Source organism: Lycium barbarum, chromosome 2 (genome assembly GCF_019175385.1).
Source record: "Lycium barbarum isolate Lr01 chromosome 2, ASM1917538v2, whole genome shotgun sequence".
NCBI classification, from domain to species: Eukaryota; Viridiplantae; Streptophyta; class Magnoliopsida; order Solanales; family Solanaceae; genus Lycium; species Lycium barbarum.
Genome location: NC_083338.1, coordinates 47,425,964 through 47,432,627, shown reverse-complemented (window position 1 = coordinate 47,432,627; position 6,664 = coordinate 47,425,964).

The window sequence follows — 6,664 nt, the reverse complement described above, 5'->3', positions numbered from 1 at the left end:
AGAGAAGATTACAACAAATAAAATGAAACAAAAAATAAGATATACCACGGCTAGAAAAAAAAAAAACCCTTCTTATACCACGGCTAGTAATAACTCATTCAATGTGGAAAACTTATAAGTATGAATCGAGCTAATTATCCTACTATTTTCCTAAATAATTACCAATATACTTGTTAAACTAAATATTAAAGATGTTAAAGATTAAGAATTTACCATATAAACGTGCTTGGATGTACTGCTCAATTCAAGGCATTTTCACTCTTGAAAGATCATAATTTTTTATGATACGTAATCCTTTTATTTTTAATTAATTAAGTACATTTTTATGAAAAAATATATTTTGGGAAGTAAGTCATTGTTATAGCAAAGTAATAAGAGCTTTTGAGGAAACAATTAATATATAAATTGAGTTTCCTATTAAGAATCGAAGTTGATCCAATTTTTATTTTTTTTTAATTTTTATTAAATGAAGATTACATTGAAAAAGTTGTCAATATAGCAAGGTGAAAAAAATTGAAGAGGGAAGATGAAATTTTAAAACTTACTTGAATTTGATGCATATTAATTTACACCGATCTATCCACCTTGCTTGTGCCATTAAACATTACCACGGCTCACAAACTCTCGTATGTTTTTTTTTTTTTTTTTTTTTGGTATAAGGAGTAACTGTTAACATTGTGAAACCATATAAATTATTCGAGTATTTTGTATTCATAAATATGTTAGCGTTACACTTTTAAGCTAATGCAGTTGATTTATATAAACACAATTTCTAAATGAAGAAAAACAAATATTGAAAATTATGTGCATACGGTGATATCAATTTTTGCATAAATCACAAAAATAATTAGAGCAATCATTAGAATCTTACTCTTTATGTAGGGTAACCTAACTTCCGCGATATTTCAAATTTTGGGCAAAAGCAAAAGAGATTGTTTGTACATCTAACATGCAATTATTTTGCCTCTCCGATCGGCTACTTCCTGAAATCAAAACACAGTACATATAATTTATTGTAACTGTTAAAAATATTGTATTACAATTCAAGCACTGCAGTTATAAATTTGCATTTGGAATTGAGCTGTAAAAAGGAAGCAGATTATATGCTATTCACTAAATACACTAAACTATAATCAGATGATAGCTAAATCTCAGTAAAAGAATGGAGGGTGACCTCATGTTAAACTCATTTTTCTACAACATAATGTCTAATCACGAAAAACAAAACATTAGTTTGGCTAAATGAGTTTCCAGCGAGTCTTCCTTAAAAACAAAAAAAACTATTCAAAATCGAAAATGTATTCAATCTTAAATAGTGGAGGAAAAAAGAGTAGGTTTATCAATAAATGATTTATTTTTCAATTCAAATTCAAATTACAGATAAGTACGATAATGATAAAGAATTTAAAAGATATTCATCTTCAATTAAAATTACAACTCAAATTTAAATTGCATATAAGTATGAGAAAGGATCAAGAAAATATATTTATCTTCAATTTAAAAGGAACAAAGTTACTTTAAATTAAATTCAAATTGATATAAGTACAATAATGATGAATAATTTAAAAAGATTTAAATTTGCAATTTAAATTCACAAAAGATTTATTTCTCAGCTCAAACTTAGATAGCAGATAAGTTTTAGATAGGTAGAGCAAACCTGATAAGATTAACAAAAATTTCATAGTTGACTATTCAAATACGGAATATATTAACACGCACGGAGTGCTGCCAGATTTTTCGTAACTTATGTATGCGGAGTACTTGATATACTTTGACTTCAGATAAATCTTTTTTTTTTTTAATTTACATTCATCTAGTAATAAACCATAATTCTAGAAGTATACGTATATATTACTCAATTTATTCTCTCAAAAACAATTATGCAAATTATGTTGGAGATACAATTTGGATGGATTTAAATCAAATCAAAATACTCGTATGTCTTACAAATATTTAGATAGTAGCTTCGTAAATATTTAATTTTGTAAGTAATAGTTTTTACAAAAAATTTGATTAAATAACATATATGATTTATGTGATGCCTAACACACACATATTATTACATTATTAATATTAATTTTGAATTATTATTAAATGATGGTTTGAAAAAAGGTAACGGCAAAAAGAAAAAGATATAAACATCCAATTTTTTTGAATTTGAATAGAGAAACACTCCTATTGAAAACTGATTCTTTTTCCTATCTATTCAAACTCATCTTTTAAACAATGATCATTATCTTTCTCCACTCTTCCTTATTATTGTCCATTATATTAATTATGTCTTTCCGTTGAAAGACCAACTTAACTATGAAGTGTGAATTTTCTCCACTCTATTTATTTTGTCTTTACCTTTTTTCCTTATTTATAAAATATCATTAATTGGCTTATTGAAATACATTTGATACTTACAGTAAATATTTTGAATTGCTTAAGATTAAATTTTCAATCACATAGCTCAAGCAAATATTTATTTAGTTATAAACGTAAAAGCCATAAAATTGGTATTTATTTCTATCACAGTTGTCTCCATATCCGTGAAAATATATATTTACATATTCTACTATACCAATAGCAAAAAAAAAAAAAAAAAAAAAAAGAATAGAATTTCATTAGTTAATAAATAATTGTTTTTAAAAGAGATAGTTTGAATTTGAAAAGTCCTAAAATTACGATGCTAATGATAAAGATGAGTAGTTGTTTTAGGTAATTATGCTAGCTTTATATTAAAAAATTAAAACTTTATTTTCAGTTATAAAATCAATTCATCAAATAAGGAATTTGATAATAATTATAAAAACCTTTGTCCTAATTCTCATTAACTTTGTCTTAAAATTGCCAAGTGGCTTGTTATTAGCTTGCCACTTGGCTTAACCACATTGCTTGTACCTCACCTTTTTATATATATATATAGATTTTCTTTATTAAAAAAAGAATTCTAGACCTTAGTTCATGATCTATGATTAACTAACTAAGATGGGTGTAAACATCCGGTGCGGATAAATTTTTACCATTCCCTCTTCCTCAAATGGGCTTTGGTTCCTTTTTTTTTTTTTAGGGGTGGGGGTTGATGGTTAGGAGAGAGATTGTGGTATGTGAATTTGAAGTTTCATTTTACTGAAAATTGTTTTCACTAATGTATCGGTTGTTTTGATGTAATTGTGTAATCGCTTGTTCTGATTCAACCAACTGGTTATGTATAAGAATTGTTTTGGGTGATTTTGCTAGTTTTTAAAAATTTGGAGTATAAATGTTTTGTAGAAAAAGTACATTCAAACAACCAAATAGTATTTGCAAAAATTATAACCAAACACAACTTCAAAAATTTCAAATCAAGTGAAATTTGTTTTGGTTTCTATGGCCAGACGCCTACTAAGCCCCCGTTTGGCCATAAGAATTATTCACTTTATTTCGAAATTTTTTTCACTTTTTTCCGGAATCAGCATTTGGCTATGAGAATTTCGAATACAACTTGAAGTTGTATTCCGGAATACTAAAAACTCAAAAAACTTATTTTTTATTTTTTTTTTCACTTTTTTCACTTTTTTACAATTACATTTTACCAAAAAATACAATTTCAAAAATTATGGCCAAACAAACTTCAACTCCAACTCTAAAATTTCAAAAAAAAAAAGTGATTTGTTTTTTTATATCTATGGAAAAACGGAGCCTTATACTATAGGAATCTGCTGCAGAAGTGACACCTTGATGGCCAATGTGGTAACCCATCACACATGCGAAAGTCCCAAAAAACACAACTTGACAAAAGCGAGGTCACAAATGCAACACCTGGTTTGCATTAGGAAAAAAAATCTGCAACAGCTGAAATGAAATTTTTTGGCCAAAACTCAAACGAACTCCTCAAACAAGTTTCAAACATGAAATTAAGTGTTAAAACTCAAAATTAAGGATCAGTAGAGTGGTCAAGAACATTTGGGATGCCCCTGTACAAGGTAATCCTATGTGTGTCCTCCATCAAAAACTCAAGATGACTGCCTTGGTCTCAAAATTAAAGTTCGACGTATTTAAGTACAGTCGGACGCTTGGAGCTTAAGCCTCATAAAAATAAGCCCCACACCTAAGTCTCAGGGAGTTTTGCAAGTGCACCGTCCAGGGGCGGGTCCCAAAGCCTTTTAAAACAGAGATTTGAAATTGAAGTTAAAAAATGGTATTTTGAAGTTAAAGTTGTGCTTCGACAAGCATTTCACCTGAAAAAGAAATTGATATTTTGTAAGTTGAAAAATAATTCACTTGAAAAAATCATTATAAAATACTAATAAAGAAACTCATTTTAATACATACCCAAACATTATTTTGATTTTCTTGTTTTAATGGAAAAAAAATCATGTCCAAACGGGCTCTTAAAAGGTCAGATTTCAGGATTTTGAGTTTATTTCAATTTTGGGTATTGGGGTTTCAATTTTGGATTATTCAAAGGAAGGGTTTTCATCAGGCCAATTATTGGGTGAAACTATTTTTCTTCTTCAGCTTGTCTCCGCTTTTTTCTTCTCCGACATCATTTTTAACTGGCTTATCTTCTTTTCCTTCTACAGTTGTATTTGTAGTCATTTAAAATTTTATTGGATTTAAATCAGTATATTAATTTGGACTATATTAAATTTAAGAAAATAGTTCAAATAATGTGGCTAATATGGTTGGATTAATCATCTAATCTTAAAGATATTGAGCTAGTCCATTTGATTGGGCTCCAAATGATGGGTCCACTTTAATAGCCCAAGGTCCAAGCCCATCTTGAATTGCAAGTCCGTGCCACGTGTCAAATGAGGTGGCAATCCAAGTCAAATTAATGGACCAATGAAATCATGTCAAGTGTACGGATGATATGCTCTGACCAATCAAATGACAAGGCTACACCTTCCCTAAAAACTATAAATAGGGGTCCTCATAACTCATAAAGAAAGAGGAATTAAGAACAAGAAGCAAGAAGAGAGCTTGTGTATCAAAGTCTACATATTTCTCTACAAGCTACAAGTTCAAGCATCCAAGCCATCAAGTTCAAGCTTAAGCTCAAGTTCAAGTTCAAGATTAAGAACGAAGGTAAATATCAAGGCGTTCAAGATCAAATTACTTGTTCGTGGCAAATACCAAATGCAAATTCAAATACGAAAATTCAAGATCAAGTTGCTGAAGCCCTTGAATCTAAATCATATTCAAGTTTCAACATAGTTTACATTATTGTTGGAGAATCAGAGGATTATATAGAGATTGTAACACTCAACATTCTTGAAATCAAATACTACATTTTGTTACTCATTTTTCCTGTCTTCATTATTTATTTTTCAAAGACTCGGAAATTTGTTGGTTACAAATTTTGGCACGCCCAGTGGGACCTTCTCTACCTCTCATCTCTTCACATTAATCATCAAATCGCAAGAACACTGAAATGGTATCCAAGAAGATTAACTCCAAGTCTACTGCTGTTAAGGGTACTGATTCCAAGTTTTCCTCTGAGGTGGAGAACATATTGGAAACTACTATGGGAAGTTTGGGACCTGTCACTAGGAACAAAGCAAACTTACTAGGACAACAACCATCTCAAGTGTTGTCCGCATCAGTTCCTGTCTTTGAACTTCAATCCTCAAAGGGGGCAAGAGTCTTTCCGGATGGATTGGAAGAAGGAGATAATATCGCTGAGATCGTTGAAAAGACATTGGCTCATCTTAGCCCACTCCAAACTAAGAATTTCATCATCCAAGATGAAGATGATGCCATGATCACCAGATCTGCCTCAATCACTCCACAAAATCTTTTCCTTTCGAATTTCATTTTGAGGGAAAATCCATGTTTTGCTCCATCATCTACAACATCCATCCAAGCAATGATGACTAATACCTCAACTGTTGAAGAACAACTTGCGAGCTTGACGAAGGCGATTGGTGACTTGACGAAATATGTGCAAGACCAAGATAATCGAATTGTCAAGTTGACAGACAGATTTGATAGCGTGATGGAGGGGGATTCAAGTCATGCACCTGCGAAGAATCCTATGGTACAATAAAAGAAAGATTTGTCTACAAAACAAGTGCATGTTGCTGAGGAACTACAAGTATCCTCTGAAGGATTAATCCCAATTCATCGACTGAAGGACTTCATAATAGGAACAATTAAAGACAAGTATGATGTTGCTGCCAAGTCTTCGATTACATACGCCAAGCCATACACTTCAAGGATCGATGGGTTAAAGATGCCTGCAGGTTATCAGCCTCCAAAATTTCAACAATTTGATGGTAAAGGAAATCCAAAGCGACATGTTGCTCACTTCGTGGAAACTTGCAATAATGTTGGAACTTATGGGGATTATCTTGTTAAGCATTTTGTGCGCTCCTTGCAAGGGAACGCATTTGACTGGTATACGGATCTCGATGCTGGTTCCATTGATAGCTGGGAGCAACTTGAACATGAATTTCTCAATCGCTTCTATAGCACGAGGCGTATTGTAAACATGGTTGAACTTACAAATATGTGTCAATGGAAGGATGAACCCGTCATTGATTTCATCAGTCGATGGAGAAATGAGAGCCTCAATTGCAAAGATAGACTTAGTGAGGCTTCTGCCATTGAAATGTGTATCCAAGGAATGCACTGGGGACTTCTTTATATCCTACAAGGAATCAAGCCCAAGTCTTTTGAAGAATTGGCTACACGT